This window comes from Schistocerca cancellata, chromosome 1 (genome assembly GCF_023864275.1).
Source record: "Schistocerca cancellata isolate TAMUIC-IGC-003103 chromosome 1, iqSchCanc2.1, whole genome shotgun sequence".
NCBI lineage: Eukaryota > Metazoa > Arthropoda > Insecta > Orthoptera > Acrididae > Schistocerca > Schistocerca cancellata.
Window position 1 is genome coordinate 1,150,204,933 of NC_064626.1, and position 18,908 is coordinate 1,150,223,840.

The window sequence follows — 18,908 nt, forward strand, 5'->3', positions numbered from 1 at the left end:
TTGAAGAATACGAGCATCAAATGAGAAAAGAGACACGTCATTTACAAACACACTGAGATGACGGAAGTCGTAGGATAGCGATATGCAAACATATAGATGGCGGTAGTACCGCGAACTCAAGGTATCAAAGTGCAGTCCATTGGTGGAGCTGTCATTTGTACTCAAGTGATTCACGTGAAAAGGTTTCGCATGTCATTATGGCCGCACCACAGGGCTTAAGGGACTTCGAACGCGGAATGGTAGCTGGCGCTAGACGCATGGCACATTTCCATTTCGGAAATCGTTAGGGAATTCAATAGTACGAGAGCTACAGTATCAAGTGTATGGTGAGAATGTGGTGTCACCGCCAGACACCACACTTGCTAGGTGGTAGCCTTCAAATCGGCCGCGGTCCGTTAGTATACGTCGGACCCGCGTGTCGCCACTATCAGTGATTGCAGACCGAGCGCCGCCACACGGCAGGTCTAGAGACACTTCCTAGCACTCGCCCCAGTTGTTCAACCGACTTTGCTAGCGATGGTTCACTGACAAAATACGCTCTCATTTGCCGAGACGATAGTTAGCATAGCCTTCAGCTACGTCATTTGCTACGACCTAGCAAGGCGCCATTGCCAGTTACTATTGAGCTTATAAATAATGTACCATCAAGAGCGATGTTCACCATTTATGGATTAAAGTTAAGTATTCCAGCAGCAACGTACGTTTTTTGCTAAAGTCTAATTTCCTTGACCTGTTCCAGACCTCACGCCAGTCTGCGCGAGCTAAAGCCTTTCGGCTTCCTCTAGTATACCGGGTTGGCTCTCTTGCCAACCCACAACAGAGAATACCAAATTTCAGGCGTTACCTCTCACCACGGACAACGCAGAAGGCGATGGCCTTCAATTAACGACCGAGAGCTGCAGCGTTTGCATAGAGTTGTCAGTGCTAACAGACAAGCAACAACGCGTGAAATAACCGCACAAAGCAATGTGGGACGTATCTGTCAGGACAGTGCGGCGAAATTTGACGTTAATGGGCTGAGGGAGCAGACGATCGAAGCGGGTGCCTTTGCTAACATCAGCACTTCGCCAGTAGCGCCTCTCCTGGGCTCGTGACTATATCGGTTGGGCCCTAGACGACTGGAAAACCGTGGCCTGGTCAGATGAGTCCAGATTTCGTGTTGGTAAGAGTTGATGGAAGGGTACGAGTGTGACGCAGACCTCACGAAACCATGGACCCAAGTTGTCAACAAGGCACTATGCAAGCTGATGGTGACTCCATAATGGTGTGGGCTGTTTTCATGTGGTATGGACGGTGACCTGTAGTCAAACTGAACCTAACATTGGCCGGAAATGGTTGTGTTCGGGTACCTGGCGACCATATGCAGCCGCACGGGATTAGCCGAGCGGTCTGAGACGCTGCAGTCATGGACCGTGCGGCTGGTCCCGGCGGAGGTTCGAGTCTTCCCTCGGCCATGGGTGTGTGTGTTTGTCCTTAGGATAATTTAGGATAAGTAGTGTGTAAGCTTAAGGACTGATGACCTTAGCAGTTACGTCCCATTAGATTTCACACACATTGGATCAGTTTTGAACCATTTGCAGTGACTCATGGACCATTTTCCCAAATAGCGATGGAATTTTAATGCATGGCAATGCACCATGTCACTGGGCCACAATTTTTGGCGATTGGCTCTAAGAACATTGTGGACGTTTCGAGCGAATGATCTGGCCACCCAGGTCGCCCGACCTGAATCGAATCCAACATTCATGGCCCGTTTCGAGAGGTCAGTTCGTGCACAAAATCCTGCACTGGCAACGATTTCGCAGTTATGCACAGCTATAGAGGCAGCATGGCTCAGTATTTCTGCAGTGGACTTCTAGCGACTTGTTGAATCCATGCCACCTCCAGCTGCTGCACTGCGCCGGGCAAAAGAGGTCCGACATGATATTAGGAGATATCCCATGATTTTTATCCGCTCATTGTAATGAGAAACGTAATGGACCCGACATTGATACTTGTGGGAACGACCTAGACTTTATTTCAATCCCTTTGTGGGATGACACCACAATCCAAGCAGTTAGAAGAAAAAATGGAGCATGGAGAAAGTGGTGGAAAACTAAAAATGACGAAGACCATAAAAGATACATAAAGGAAAAGAAGAAGTGCAAAGAAACAGTGGACACAGCAAAGAAAAAGGCATGGGAAGAGTTTACAAAAAAACTTGAAGAAGATGTGAAGAACAAAAAGAAAATGTTCTATAAGATGATGACAAATAAAAAGAAGGCTTCGGAATATCAGTACAGATAGAAACAGAGGACGGTACCATGATTGAAGATCCAGGGAATATAAAAAGTCTCTGGGAAGAACATTTTAAGAAAATGTTAAACGCTGAGGAGCAGATACACGAGGAAACAACAAATAATGGAGAAACTGAGAGAAATGGGAAGCAGTATCAGGACAAATTAAACTGGAAGAAATGGAAAAAACTGTGAAGAAGATGAATGGGGGGAAAGCCCCAGGGCCTGACGAAGTGTCAGTGGACATGATAAGAACAGCAGGTCCAGTTGGAATGTAGTAGCTATATAGAGTACTATCAAGTGTGTGGAGAAATAGTACACCACCTGACGGTTGGAGAAGAGGAGACATTGTTCTTATCTTCAAAAAAGGCAATACAAGAATTTGTAAAAACTACAGAGCAATAACCCTTATGAGTCATACAGCCAAGATTTTTAAAGAATTTTACTAAATTGAATAATTGAAAAGATAGAAAAGGAGCTGAGTGAAGAACAGCATGGGTTTAGGAAAGGAAGAAGCACGATCGACATTTTCTATCCGTCAACTGATAGCAAAAAGTTGGGAGTATGACAAAAGGGTGATAACGGTTTTTATAGATATAGAAAAGGCATATGACTCAGTTAACAAGGAAAGACTCTGGGAAGAAATGTAGAAGATAGGTATAGAAGATGGATACATTAATGTAATAAAGACAATGTACTGAGGACACAATTGCAGAATTAGAACACCATTGGTGAACTCTGAATACTTCGCAATAAGACAAGGACGTATTCTATCTCCTGCACTTTTTAGTGTTGTGATGAAGGGAATGAATAGGGCAGTTAAAGTTATAGTAAAAGAAAAAGACATAAAGATGATTTTTGCAGATGATATGGTAATATGGAGTGATAAAGAGGTAGATGTACAGCTACAACTTGGTGCGTGGAAGGAAATAATGGAAAGGTATGGATTAAAAATAAATAAAGATAAGAGTGAAGTAATGGTATCTGGAAGGGAGATTCGGATCAACGGAAATATTACCTTGAATGGAGAACCTCTCAAAGTGGTAGAAAGTTTCACTTATTTAGGGAGTGAACTATCTAGGGATGGATGAATAACTAAAGAAATTAATAGGAGGTTACAGAAGGGAGGAAATTTCTACCTAACAATAAAACACCTGATTTGGGATAAGAAAGTTTCAGAAGAAGCAAAACTCCTTATGTATAAGAATTATTACTTCCCTATTGTCACCTATGGTGGAGAAACATGGAGAATGACAGAAAGGGACTGGAGCAGACTGGAAGCAGGGGAAATGAAATTTCTCAGAGCAGTTAAGGGAAAAACAAGAATAGACAGAGTAAGGAATGTAGAGATTAGAAAGGACATTAAACAAGAAAGTATGAGAGAAGAAATTGAAAAAAGAGATTAAGAAGGTATGGGCATGTTAAGAGGATGCATGGGCAGAGACTCCCCAAAATTATGGAAGAACTAAAGATGGATGGGAAAAGACCTAGAGGGTGCCCAAGAACGCGGTGGAAAACGGGAATGAGAATATCTGTGGAAAGGAGGGGTGTGATCTGGCAGCAAGTGGAGGAAGAAAAATGGTGGGAGGACCGAGGCAAATGGAGAGGACTCGTCAGCACCCAGACCCGGCAGTAGCTGGAGCGGGACATGGAAATAGATAGATAGATAGACTAGGAACGGCACACTGCTGCTAGAAGAAGTACTTTTGCGAACTCTGTGTAGTATCGTGTTGGTATCCCGTCACGTCCAGTAGCCTTTCCGCTGTTGAACGACTTCGGTTGCTTTTCTATCCCTCTGTCACTTATTTCGACGTCTGTCATTTTGTCGTTCGTGCGGAGATTTAAAGGAGGAACTACAATGAGATCTTCTTCTGGAAACCGTTTGGAAAACAGGCCTTTAATGTTATCAGAAGAGTGCAGTAGGGTATGGTTGCCGAGTAAATCACTGACGACTGTAATAACAGAAATTATGTGAATATCTCACATACCATACTTTGATCTTATGGTACACTGAACAAGGAACATGAACTCATAACACGATATGCGTAAAAAAATAAACTGATCACACCATCAACACTAAATTGGCAGCCGACCGGTATGGCTGAGCGGTTCTAGGCGCTACAGTCTGGAACCGCACGACCGCTACGGTCGCAGGTTCGAATCCTGCCTCGGCATGGATGTGTGTGATGTCCTTAGGTTAGTTAGATTTAAGTAGTTCTAAGTTCTAGGGGACTGATGACCTTAGCAATTAAGTCCCATAATGCTCAGAGCCATTTGAACCATCGTGATATAGTTTGGAGAAATGACTACTAGCGTGCTAATTGGGCAGTGAAGCACACGAAACAAAAGTACTGCACACATACAAGAGGAACGAAAACATTTAATTACCTCATAGCGCAGCCAAAGTGACTCAGGGCCATGTGCGTCAGTGCAAAAAGAAGGTGGAAAAAAATGAGACAATTAATTCTTTAATTTACACTACTGGCCATTAAAATTGCTACACCAAGAAGAAATGCGGAAGGTAAACGGGTATTCATTGGATAGATATATTATACTAGAACTGACATGTGATTACATTTTCACGCAATTTGGGTGCATAGACCCTGAGAAATTAGTACCCAGAACAACCACCACTGGCCGTAATAACGGCCTTGATACGCCTGGGCATTGAGTGAAACAGAGCTTGGATGGCGTGTACAGGTACGGATGCCCATGCAGCTTCAACACGATACCACAGTTCATCAAGAGTAGTGACTGGCGTATTGTGACGAGCCAGTTGCTCGGCCACCATTGACCAGACGTTTTTAATTGGTGATAGATCTGGCGAATGTGGTGGCTAGGGCAAAAGTCGAACATTTTCTGTAGCCAGAAAGGCCCATACAGGACCTGCAACATACGGTCGTGCATTATCCTGCTGAAATGTAGGGTAACGCAGGGATCGAATGAAGGGTATAGCCACTGGTCGTAACGCATCTGAAATGTAACGTCCACTGTTCAAAGTGCCGTCAATGCGAACAAGAAGTGACCGAGACGTGTTACCAATGGCACCCCATACCATCACGCCGGGTGATACGTATTGTTCTCTGTTAAAACGTGTCAGATCATGATATTGTTATGGCACTGATTAGTAATGGGTAGGAAATTAGAAATTGTTACCGTAACTCATTAACACTGCCATGGACAAAATCAAGTCATGCCAGAGGCAGAAGTGGAAGCATGAAGCCAGTCGGTATGTCATAAGCGGTTCAAATCGTCGACACATATCACACCATATGCCGAGTGAGAATACACATTCAGCAGAAAGCAGACCGCATCAGAAAATCAAAGGAAGTGAGAGAAGCATATTCGTTGGCTAATTTAGCAAGAAACTATCTCTTTCACAAGAGCACATAGCAAGGAACTGACACAGTAGTGAATGAGGAAGACACAGGCAGTCATTACAAAGTGAGTCTGGCATCATAGCCTCGTGTTAGCTGCCTTAAAATGCTACAGGTCTCATCACGATCAATGACAATCACAGTAATAGCACTGGATACCAGGATACTGTAGTAATACTATATCCTAGAAGCTCCTGAAACGCCCGCTAAACCGGCTGGGCAGAGAAGGTAATAGGATTATGGAAAGGGCCAAGGGTTCAAGTCAGTTTCTGCTTCTAATTGTCATATATTGTAATTTAGAAACTCTTTCACGGCTGAAGGCCTCCAACAAGAAATCTTAACAAGATAAAAATCCAGTTAAGATACCAATAAAATAATTTAAAGAAACAACATACGCAAGGTGCAATACCAACGGCTGAGGGCCACAATCAAACTTCAAAATATATTACCATAATCTTTACAGGCAGAAGGCCGCAGTGTTTAAGCTTGAAGGATAAATTTAAAAATTAATTTTGCAAAATTTTAAGAAAACAAAACAAATAACCACAAGCCTAAAATTTAAAATAGCTGACAACACGACTATCCTAAAATTCGCTGTTACTTTAATTCTGCGCTAGGTAACCTGCGACTCAGTGAGTTAGAGGTACTTCAAGAGTTCGCCATCATGACAGAATGTGCACTGTAGAACTTTAACGTTGTTTACTTGCCGTTCTGGGACTCTCTGTGCCTAGGTCAAAGCATGGAACGATGACTGAATGATAACCGGGTAATCTACTACTGTTCAGAATATGTGTTCACGCGAGCTTAACTGCAACTGAATATTTTGTGAATTCATTTCTTATTAAAATTAAATTATTGCAGGATCACCATTTCTATAGTTTCATTGAAACGATTACTTGAATAAATTATCGGTTTGTTCAGCTTAAATTTGATGGTGTTGCTTACATCAGTTTATCGGTATATTAAAATCCTTCTTGTTATTTTATTATTATTATTATTTCATGACATTGCAATTTGTTATTATTATTAAAATTCGCGTAAGTTACCAGTGTCTATACTACTTGACCATATTTTTTCAGCGGTCTTAGCGAAGGGGCGCAAAGCAGACCCTATGACTATATTGAATCAGAGTATCAAATGAAGGGCTTATTTCAATAGTGGTACAAGTCCATTACCTCCACTTTTCTGCCTACAATGCTTCTGAAATTAATGATCCAAACAAAGAGAAAGAAAGGGTCATCTCTAGCAAGAAGCCGTATGCTTGAATATTTCTGGTATCTCCACTGCAGATTTTTCAGCGTTCATTTAACTTTAGGACTCTGCATCTCACAATGAACAAAAATGGACTTGTACCACTATTGAAATGAGCCCTTCAAGTAAAGCCACAAATCGCCTAACTGTGTCTATGCTGAATCTAGTCTCAGAGAATACTTACTAGAAAGCGATAAGTACCGGTAAGTCGCGAAATGAATATTCAAACAATGAAAATTATGCGAGAATCATTGCCAAATAAACGAAGAAACATGCGAAACTGCCAGATGACGAAAGAAGTCAGTTTATGAACCTGAAACGAACGTCTGTCTGCCAGCCTTCTATTTCAAGTTGTGAATGACGGAACTTGCTTCAGAAGATGGGACATAGTGTTGATGCATTTCAGTCTGCCGTGAAGATCGATATTACACTGCGCTTTAACCAGTAATTAGTAATTTAAACACATTTTTTAGACGTTGCAGTACGGCACAGAGAAGATGTCTACCAGCCTCTTTGCATTGGAGGGCCAGAGAACCGGCCGCGGTGGCCGAGCGGTTCTAGGCGCTTCGGTCCGGAACCGCGCGGCCGCTACGGTCGCAGGTTCGAATCCTGCCTCGGGCATGGATGTGTGTGATGTCCTTAGGTTAGTTAGGTTTAAGTAGCTCCAAGTTCTAGGGGACTGATGACCTCAGATGTTAAGTCGCATAGTGCTCAGAGCCATTTGAACCATTTTTGAGGGCCAGAGAAAGAAAGGAAGCAGGACAGTCTCAAACTGATGTCGTCCGATGGCTTAGTGTGAATCGTTCTGTTGTTTCTCGGATGTGGCGACAGTTTATAGAGACCGGAACTGTATCCGAAGTCCAGGCAGGGCCGAGCACGTATGACTTCAGAAGAGAGGACCGTTACTTGGTTCTAAGGAACGAAAATACTAGTACTGCACAGCAACTGGCATCTGACCCAACAGCAACCACTGGAAGTGTTGTATCGAGGCTAACGGTGTACAAAGGCTTCAGCAGAGTGGACTTTATTGTTGGAGACCTCTGTCTGTTTACCTCTGGCGTGTCTTCACACAAGGGAATGTCTAGAGTTGAGTCATCAATATGCCGCCTAGACGGCCGAACAGTGGGCCAATGTTGTTCTCGCGATTCCGGAACCCAGAGATTGTGGAAAGAGACCGATATCGAGGAGGATCCCTAATGGTGCTGGAAGGGATTATGTTGACCACTCGATCACCTCTTCATGAAATTGTACGGGTGAATCGGCGAGGTTTATCTGTTGTCAGGTTTCGTGACGAGACCTTGGGACCTCGTGTGCAGTTGTTGCGAGGTGCTGTGGGCCCAGACTTTTTGTTGATGGACGATAATGCTCGACCTCATAGAGCACGAGTAGTTGATGTTTTCTTGGAAACGGAAGATACTGTACGCATGGCGTGGTCTGGTCGCTCTCCCTATTTCAGTCCCATAGAGCATGTCTGGGATGCACTAGGGAGACGGGTTGCATCACGACAGCATCCACCAACCACTTTCCAAGAGTTGCGGGCGGCGCTGCAGGAAGAATGGGCAATATTGCCTCAACATGTGACTGATGACATCATTCACAACATGCCCCGTCGTTGTCTGACCTGTATTGCTGCCAGAGGTAGTAATACCACATACAGAGCACATTTACCAGTTGTCGGGATGTATCTGCAAATCCTCTAAGATGGATAAAACGAAGAACATTTTTGTCTACCGTTATGCACGTTGCAGTTACACTCCTGGAAATTGAAATAAGAACACCGTGAATTCATTGTCCCAGGAAGGGGAAACTTTATTGACACATTCCTGGGGTCAGATACATCACATGATCACACTGACAGAACCACAGGCACATAGACACAGGCAACAGAGCATGCACAATGTCGGCACTAGTACAGTGTATATCCACCTTTCGCAGCAATGCAGGCTGCTATTCTCCCATGGAGACGATCGTAGAGATGCTGGATGTAGTCCTGTGGAACGGCTTGCGATGCCATTTCCACCTGGCGCCTCAGTTGGACCAGCGTTCGTGCTGGACGTGCAGACCGTGTGAGACGACGCTTCATCCAGTCCCAAACATGCTCAATGGGGGACAGATCCGGAGATCTTGCTGGCCAGGGTAGTTGACTTACACCTTCTAGAGCACGTTGGGTGGCACGGGATACATGCGGACGTGCATTGTCCTGTTGGAACAGCAAGTTCCCTTGCCGGTCTAGGAATGGTAGAACGATGGGTTCGATGACGGTTTGGATGTACCGTGCACTATTCAGTGTCCCCTCGACGATCACCAGTGGTGTACGGCCAGTGTAGGAGATCGCTCCCCACACCATGATGCCGGGTGTTGGCCCTGTGTGCCTCGGTCGTATGCAGTCCTGATTGTGGCGCTCACCTGCACGGCGCCAAACACGCATACGACCATCATTGGCACCAAGGCAGAAGCGACTCTCATCGCTGAAGACGACACGTCTCCATTCGTCCCTCCATTCACGCCTGTCGCGACACCACTGGAGGCGGGCTGCACGATGTTGGGGCGTGAGCGGAAGACGGCCTAACGGTGTGCGGGACCGTAGCCCAGCTTCATGGAGACGGTTGCGAATGGTCCTCGCCGATACCCCAGGAGCAACAGTGTCCCTAATTTGCTGGGAAGTGGCGGTGCGGTCCCCTACGGCACTGCGTAGGATCCTACGGTCTTGGCGTGCATCCGTGCGTCGCTGCGGTCCGGTCCCAGGTCGACGGGCACGTGCACCTTCCGCCGACCACTGGCGACAACATCGATGTACTGTGGAGACCTCACGCCCCACGTGTTGAGCAATTCGGCGGTACGTCCACCCGGCCTCCCGCATGCCCACTATACGCCCTCGCTCAAAGTCCGTCAACTGCACATACGGTTCACGTCCACGCTGTCGCGGCATGCTACCAGTGTTAAAGACTGCGATGGAGCTCCGTATGCCACGGCAAACTGGCTGACACTGACGGCGGCGGTGCACAAATGCTGCGCAGCTAGCGCCATTCGACGGCCAACACCGCGGTTCCTGGTGTGTCCGCTGTGCCGTGCGTGTGATCATTGCTTGTACAGCCCCCTCGCAGTGTCCGGAGCAAGTATGGTGGGTCTGACACACCGGTGTCAATGTGTTCTTTTTTCCATTTCCAGGAGTGTATTTACGTTCTACATTCTTTACATTGTTTCTACTTTACTATCACCTGTTTATACTGTTTTGTGGCAAAATAAACACAACCTTGCAAAATTTCCGTTTGTTTCTTTGATTTTGGACACCAGTATATATCTAGTGTCTGTGAAGTACAATATCCTAAAATTCGAGGGCCTATGTGCGAAAGAGCATTAGGAATGAGGTAGGAAGCAAATAGTTATGAGTAATGACTGCAATTTAAAACTATTTATAAATTGTAATGTAAAACACGAGAATTGCTTACGATCTTGACAGAAAAATTTGTAAGAGAAACCAAATTGTTACAATGACCACTGAAGTTGCTTTAAAATGAAGCGAAACGCAAGTGGTCCAAATAATACTTTTATTGCAGGCCCAGAAGTCAGAATATATCCTAGGTTACTAAAATGTAATTGAATGAGCGATTATTGAAGAACCACTGAAGACAAAATTCTGTATATCTTGGATCGAAAACATTGTGTAGGATAAACACTTGCAGAACTGATGCTGCACTCAAAATTACATAAGTTTAACGTCTGTACTCGTGTCTGCGCTTTTGTAGCACAACTTAATGTTATCAGGTTTCAGGCTTTAAATATTCTTCATTTTGTGTTTATTTTCTTGTCTCATTGGCCCTCGGCTGCTGGTTTCATCAAAGCTAGTTTTCATAGAGGAAGTGTAGAGTTCACACAATAGCGAGCAGTGCAGCATATTGCTGTTAATCAACAGAAATTAATTAACGCCATCAATTTGTGCTGTGTCGGACCGATAAAAAGAGCGTCCAGAAATGATATTAATCAGAAACATAATTCTGTCAAAACAATTCTCCTCTCATTATGCAGAACCAAGCGACAATTAATATGCTCTGGAACACGCTACATGCAGTAAACTAATGATGAGAAACAACCCTTTTTTTAAACTCTTTTAGATGCTTTCTGCATTTTCGTGTATTTATAAAGTAGCGTACAGTTATTTGATGACTGACGTGATTGTAACCAATTTCGACGACGACGTCAAGCAGCGACGTGCTGTGTTTATTTTCGTCTACAGAATAAGACGTCTACTCACCTTTCGATGATCTTTTGCAGCCCATGACTTCCCTGTTAAAAAAGGAACAGAATTCATCGGCTAGAGAATCTGTAGCGGAAACTAGCCGCACTAAGCTTATCTAAGGGTTCCAGGTTTTACTAGTCACTGTTTGAAAGTAAATCGTTGTATGAAAATCCCGGTATGTTGTCACTTCATGGATGCAAACTAACTGCGCAGTACAGCCGGTGGTTGCTGAGGCTCATATGGGTGACTTTGTGCTGACCTGACCCGCTTTTGCATCAAGGATACTTTCCGTTGTCCATCTTTATATTAACTAACTGTCCGTCCTACGCACTGTCTGATTTTAATTATGACGGTTGTGTATTCTATATTCTTCGCAATGTTGTTCATCAGGTTTATATTTTTTTGTGCATTTGTTGATTTAGATATAAGACACGAAACTGGTAGTACCCTAATAAAAATTGGGTCAAGATACAGCTGTTTGCGGAGTTCTTTCTACACTACTGGCCATTAAAGTTGCTACACCAATAAGAAATGCAGATGATAAAGGGGTATTGATTGGAAAAATATTATACTAGAACTGACATGTGATTACATTTTCACGCAATTTCGGTGCATAGATCCTGAGAAATCAGTACCCAGAACAACCACCTCTGGCCGTAATAACGGCCTTGATACGCCTGGGCATTGAGTCAAACAGAGACTGGTTGGCGTGTACAGGTACAGTTGCCCATGCAGCTCCAACACGATACCACAGTTCATCAAGAGTAGTGACTGGCGTATTGTGATGAGCCAGTTGCTCGGCCACCATTGACCAGACGTTTTCAATTCGCGAGAGATCTGGAGAATGTGCTGGCCTGGGCAGCAGTCGAACATTTTCTGTATCCAGAAAGGCCCGTACAGGACCTGCAACATGCGGTCGTGCATTATCTTGCTGAAATGTAGGGTTTCGCAGGGATCGAATGAAGGGTAGAGCCTCGGGTCGTAACTCATCTCAAATGTAACGTCCACTGTTCAAAGTGCCGGCAATGCGAACAAGAGGTGACCGAGACGTGTAACCAATGGCACCCCACACCCTCACGCCGGGTGATACGCCAGTATGGCCATGACGAATACACGTTTCCAATGTGCGTTCACCACGATGTCGCCAATCACGGATTCGACCATTATGATGCTGTAAACACAACCTCGATTCTTCCGAAAAAATGACGTTTTGCCATTCGTGCACCCAGGTTCGTCGTTGAGTTCACCATCGCAGGCGCTACTGTCTGTGATGCAGCGTCAAGGGTAACCGCAGCCATGGTTTCCGAGCTGATAGTCCATGCTGCTGCAAACGTCGTCGAACTGTTCGTGCAGATGGTTGTTGTCTTGCAAACGTCCCCATCTGTTGACTCAGGGATCGAGACGTGGCTGCACGATCCCTTACAGCCGTGCGGATAAGGTGCCTGTCATGTCGACTGCTAGTGATACGAGGCCGTTGGGATCCAGCACGGCGTTCCATATTACCCTCCTGAAGCCACCGTTTCCACATTCTGCTAACAGTCTTTGGATCTCGACCAACGTGAGCAGCAATGTCGCGATACGATAAACCGCAATCGCGATAGGTTACAATCCGACCTTTATCAAAGTCGGAAACGTGATGGTACGCATTTCTCCTCCTTACACGTGGCATCACAACAGCGTTTCACCAGGCAACGCCGGTCAACTGCTGTTTGTGTATGAGAAATCGGTTCGAAACTTTCCTCTTGTCAGCACGTTGTAGGTGTCGCCACCGGCGCCAACCTTGAGTGAATGCTCTGAAAAGCTAATCATTTGCATATCACAGCATCTTCTTCCTGTCGGTTAAATTTCGCGTCTGCAGCACGTCATCTTCGTGGTGTAGCAATTTTAATGGCCAGTAGAGTATATTGCGCTTAAGGATAAAGAAGATAAGATACGAAAAATTAGGGCTTATACGGAGGCATACAGGTAGTCGTTTTTCCCTCGCAATGTTTGCGAGTGGATCAGGAAAGGAAATGACAAGTAGTGATACGGGATACCTTCAGCCATGCACCATACGGTGACTAGCGGAATATCAATGTAGATGTAGATACACCAGACTTTTTTTGCTGTTCATTTACGGTTGTATCAGCCTCTCAGACAGTGCTGCTGTATTTGACTAATTCATCATCAGAGCTCATATGATGGAGCACTTCGTGCTAGAAGCTGCCCTGAAGGGCAGGTGTATTTAACTGGTCAAGGATGTGTGCATCGACTTCGAAGACACTGCACCATAAGGTAGTTCTGTGTTGTAACTGAGTTACGCTCCCCAGTTAGGCTTTTGCTTCCTGTTACGGACAGTCTGTTCCATAGAGCGTTGTAGATTATGGTTAGGGTGCTTATTTTCTATCGATGTAAACCGACGTGTTTTATTATGATTATCACCAAAAAACGCTAACATAAATTTAACTTCAAACGCGAGAGGATTAAATGGATGTTCTACATGGGGAATTTAAGGCAGATGGAATGGGCACAGGTTTCTTGAATTGCAGAATAGAGTAAAGGACATGCCGCAAAATTAGACACTTGGAAAATATAGGCCTACTTTCTCGACGTAACTAAACTGCTCTAGAAGTTTTGCACCGCCTGCATATCTGCTAACGTGTGCGAGGGTTTAGACTCAGGAGGAACAGAGAGCAAAAGAATAAGGGTTCTGAAACATAAAAAGATAAATTCATCCTGGAATAAAAAGAAAACAGTGGCCAAAATAAGGATAGTATGTTCGAACGTGCAAATCATTGGAATCCAAAGCTTCTGCTGGGTGGTATTCAATACCGTGTTGCACAGTATGATTCTTGGATACTGCTTGGAACGTTGTCCACGCGGTGACTGAGATGGTGCAACTCAAGCTCCTCCTGCTATTGCACTGCGGTCCTTATGAGGCCATCCAGTGCATGAAGACGTTTCTTGCGTCGATGCATTTCATGCTTCAACTGGTCCAAACAAAGCATGTACTGTAACCAGTAGCGTAACTAATGCCATATTAAACTCCCACTCACTGTAAAAGGTAGTTTCAGAAATGACCAATATTTTGTGGACTTCAAAGCACATTCTTGAATCTTCTTGTTCCATCTTTCTAGTCTGGTGATCGTAGTTGCATTCTTCTCTTAGCGACCTATAATAACTCCGCCAAACTTTAAAAAAAAACTGCGCAATGTATCTCTGATTTTTGTTTTGCACACACAAGTCTCTTGGAAGGATGTCTGAGAAGCGCTTTATTGCCGGTGTTGGCAATCAAACTTGTTGTTGGCAAAACTTGCTGGGCTCTTCGGCGGCCAAAGAACACTTGTTTGTTCGCAGTTAGTTAGGGCGGAGCTGGGGGAAGTTTGTCCGCACAGGTATACTTGGCCAGGAGGGAGGTGCTAGTACATCTCCTTACATACATTTCAGAGTGTCATCTGAATTCTCTGTTTTGAAGTCTTCGTACAACTCTATCAGGAATCAGTACTGAGAATATTTCCCACCAGTTGTCGAAACTGTATGATTTATTTAGCACATGTTCCGGGGCTACATTAGTCCGCTATCCAGTTCTTGAAGTTAATATTTTGATATCTTCTAGTGGTGTATTAACTTTATGAACTTGACATTTTGATAAGGTATCCCAGAAACTTGCTATGCTAAACAAGTCGCACATTTTTAACACTTAATGCGTATTATTCTCAGTAGTATTATCTAAATGTTTTAACGAGATTACCGTTTCCTTGATGCACTGCAAGAGTGTTTGGAATATTTTTTTTCCCATTCAAGCCGATTTAATTGTCTCATTTCATTCTTCATTCACTAAACAGGGTGTTTCCGTAAGAGCGTGCAAAAATGTAACAGGACTTAGAGAATGCTCCACTGAACAATTTGAGGTAGGGAACCTCAGGTCGGAGAAGCCAGTTTAAGGATATATGGAAGTAAAATTGTCTAGCGCTTTTTCTAGTGCTATTGTTTTCTAGCTTATTGACAACTAACAAGTGTGCAAGGTTACATGTACTGTGCTGTTTATGTACATACAAGGAAACATGTAGGACGAACCTGATTACTAGGAAGTCGTGATGCAGGTTTTGTTTACTTTATTTGTCGCTAAAGTGGCTCTGTTGTTAATTTAAATTAAGAACAGCCTCAGTTACAATGTTAACCTAGATTTACCTAGGTTTCAGTTGGCATAACCCAACCTTCTTCAGAATAAAAGGAACTACGATTTGTCCATAATGGACAACGTCAAAAACTAAAAACTCTAATATACACTCCTGGAAATGGAAAAAAGAACACATTGACACCGGTGTGTCAGACCCACCATACTTGCTCCGGACACTGCGAGAGGGCTGTACAAGCAATGATCACACGCACGGCACAGCGGACACACCAGGAACCGCGGTGTTGGCCGTCGAGTGGCGCTAGCTGCGCAGCATTTGTGCACCGCCGCCGTCAGTTTCAGCCAGTTTGCCGTGGCATACGGAGCTCCATCGCAGTCTTTAACACTGGTAGCATGCCGCGACAGCGTGGACGTGAACCGTATGTGCATTTGACGGACTTTGAGCGAGGGCGTATAGTGGGCATTCGGGAGGCCGGGTGGACGTACCGCCGAATTGCTCAACACGTGGAGCGTAAGGTCTCCACAGTACATCGATGTTGTCGCCAGTGGTCGGCGGAATGTGCACGTGCCCATCGACCTGGGACCGGACCGCAGCGACGCACGGATGCACGCCAAGACCGTAGGATCCTACGCAGTGCCGTAGGGGACCGCACCGCCACTTCCCAGCAAATTAGGGACACTGTTGCTCCTGGGGTATCGGCTAGGACCATTCGCAACCGTCTCCATGAAGCTGGGCTACGGTCCCGCACACCGTTAGGCCGTCTTCCGCTCACGCCCCAACATCGTGCAGCCCGCCTCCAGTGGTGTCGCGACAGGCGTGAATGGAGGGACGAATGGAGACGTGTCGTCTTCAGCGATGAGAGTCGCTTCTGCCTTGGTGCCAATGATGGTCGTATGCGTGTTTGGCGCCGTGCAGGTGAGCGCCACAATCAGGCCTGCATACGACCGAGGCACACAGGGCCAACACCCGGCATCATGGTGTGGGGAGCGATCTCCTACACTGGCCGTACACCACTGGTGATCGTCGAGGGGACACTGAATAGTGCACGGTACATCCAAACCGTCATCGAACCCATCGTTCTACCATTCCTAGACGGGCAAGGGAACTTGCTGTTCCAACAGGACAATGCACGTCCGCATGTATCCCGTGCCACCCAACGTGCTCTAGAAGGTGTAAGTCAACTACCCTAGCCAGCAAGATCTCCGGATCTGTCCCCCATTGAGCATGTTTGGGACTGGATGAAGCGTCGTCTCACGCGGTCTGCACGTCCAGCACGAACGCTGGTCCAACTGAGGCGCCAGGTGGAAATGGCATGGCAAGCCGTTCCACAGGACTACATCCAGCATCTCTACGATCGTCTCCATGGGAGAATAGCGGCCTGCATTGCTGCGAAAGGTGGATATACACTGTACTAGTGCCGACATTGTGCATGCTCTGTTGCCTGTGTCTATGTGCCTGTGGTTCTTTCAGTGTGATCATGTGATGTATCTGACCCCAGGAATGTGTCAATAAAGTTTCCCCTTCCTGGGACAATGAATTCACGGTGTTCTTATTTCAATTTCCAGGAGTGTAGTAATACACCGTCATATTGCAATAATTTATCTGGGAACAGCCTCGGCCCCACTTCGCGACCGCAGTATGGCAGCAACGGATGTTGTACTGGAACTGGCCATAGCCTCGAGAGCGCATGCGCGATAGTGTGTCATGTGTACTTGTTGACACTGGCACCAACATGTACTGGTAGACTTGAAATTTTATGAATAACCAGGTGCGGCTAGCGAAGTTGGCGTATACGTTATCCTGTAAGGAACAAAGATATAGCAACTGTCTTAACATTTGTAATAATTTCTTGGACGTCAAAAGTGAAGGGAGCAATGCGTTTACTATTTTAAGCCAACCTAGCATATTCGAACTAATCATCGAACTTGACCGCATGAGGATAACTACGGGTTTGAAATACCAGATAATCCCAGCTATTCAGCAAACGGGAGTGCTAAAAACATGTTCGCAAGGATATAATGATTACTCCCTAAAATTATGGCGGTTGGAATAACGGTTGAAAACCCCCAAAAAAGTTTTTGTTTCGCAGCTGCAGCTGGTCGTTAAGAAGGTTATTTTTGTCATTTAGTAAGTGTTTAAAAATTTGCATTTCTTCCAAAATATCCGACCTCGCACCCTTCACTACGCAATGCAAGAGCTGAGTATTATTCGGAGGGTTGGGTGCGTGTGCCGTTTGCACTAAGTGTTCAGCGAATGTCGAACCACGCGTGGCATCGCCAACTTTGTAGGGATATGTTGCTTGTATCTTGTTAGTAAGGCTCTTCCTGTTTGGCCGGTGTAAAATCTCGGGAAATTGCTACATGTAATCTTGTAAACTCCGGATAATGACAATTTATCTTTAGGCTTTCTTAAAGTGTGAATGAGGTTCTTCTGCAGGCTATTATTAGTAGAAAAAATTGTCTTGAACCTCTGGTTCTTTAGAAGACGCCCTATTTGATATGCAACTTTACCTATGAATGGAATAGGTATTATGGCAAATGGACCAACTTTCGGCATGGTGCCTAAGGTGGAACTTGTCGTAGTTCCATTATTATTTACTTTCTTGTTATAGAGCCGTCTCACCATTCCAGCCTCGTAAGCGTTATTTCGGGCTATTGTTTCACGGGTTACCCGTTCGTGTTCCAAAGCTTCTGCGGATAGGGGAATGGATATCGCCCTATGTATACTAGAATGAAAAATGCCATTTTATGCGCTAGCGGGTATGCAGAAGCAGCAGGTATGACATTGTCAGAAAACGTACGCTTCTTGAAGATGTCATATTCTATGTGATCATCTACTATTGATAACGTAGGATCTACATAGTTCAACGTCCTAATGGGTGACTCGTTTTCAAGAGTAAAATTAAGTTTCTCGTGGAGATCGTTAAACAGTAGAAGTATCTGATCTATCTCATGCGGTCAAGTTCGATGATTAGACCGAATATGCTAGGTTGGCTTAAAATAGTAAACGCATTGTTCCCTTCACTTTTAACGTCCAAGAAATTATTAAAAATGTTAAGACAGTCGATATATCTGTGTTCCTTACAGAATAACGTATACGCCAATTTCGTTAGCCGCATCTGGTTAACCATAAAATTTTAAGTTTAGGAGTACGTGTTGGTGCCAGTGTTAACAAGTACACATGACACACTATCACGCATGCGCTCTCGTGGCTATAGCCATTTCCAGTACAACATCCGTTGCTGCCGTACTGCGGTCGCGAAGTGGGGCAGAGGCTGTTTCCCAGATAAGTTATTGGAGTATGACGATGTATTACTATATTATAGTTTTTAGTTTTTGACGTTGTCCATTATGGACAAATCGTAGTTCCTTATATTCTGAAGCAGGTTGGGTTATGCCAACTGAAACCTATGTAAATCTATGTAAACATTGCAACTGAGGCTGTTGTTAATTTAAAATTAATATTTATACATTTGCTGACAGGGCCGCGAAATGTTGAAAATATTAAAGTGCTCTGCCGTGTCGTATTTATACTGTTCAATGTCCGCAACTCGTGGTCTTGCGGTATCGTTCTCGCTTCCTGCACACGGGGTCCCGGGTTCGATTCCCGGCGGGGTCGGGGATTTTCTCTGCATCATGATGACTGGGTG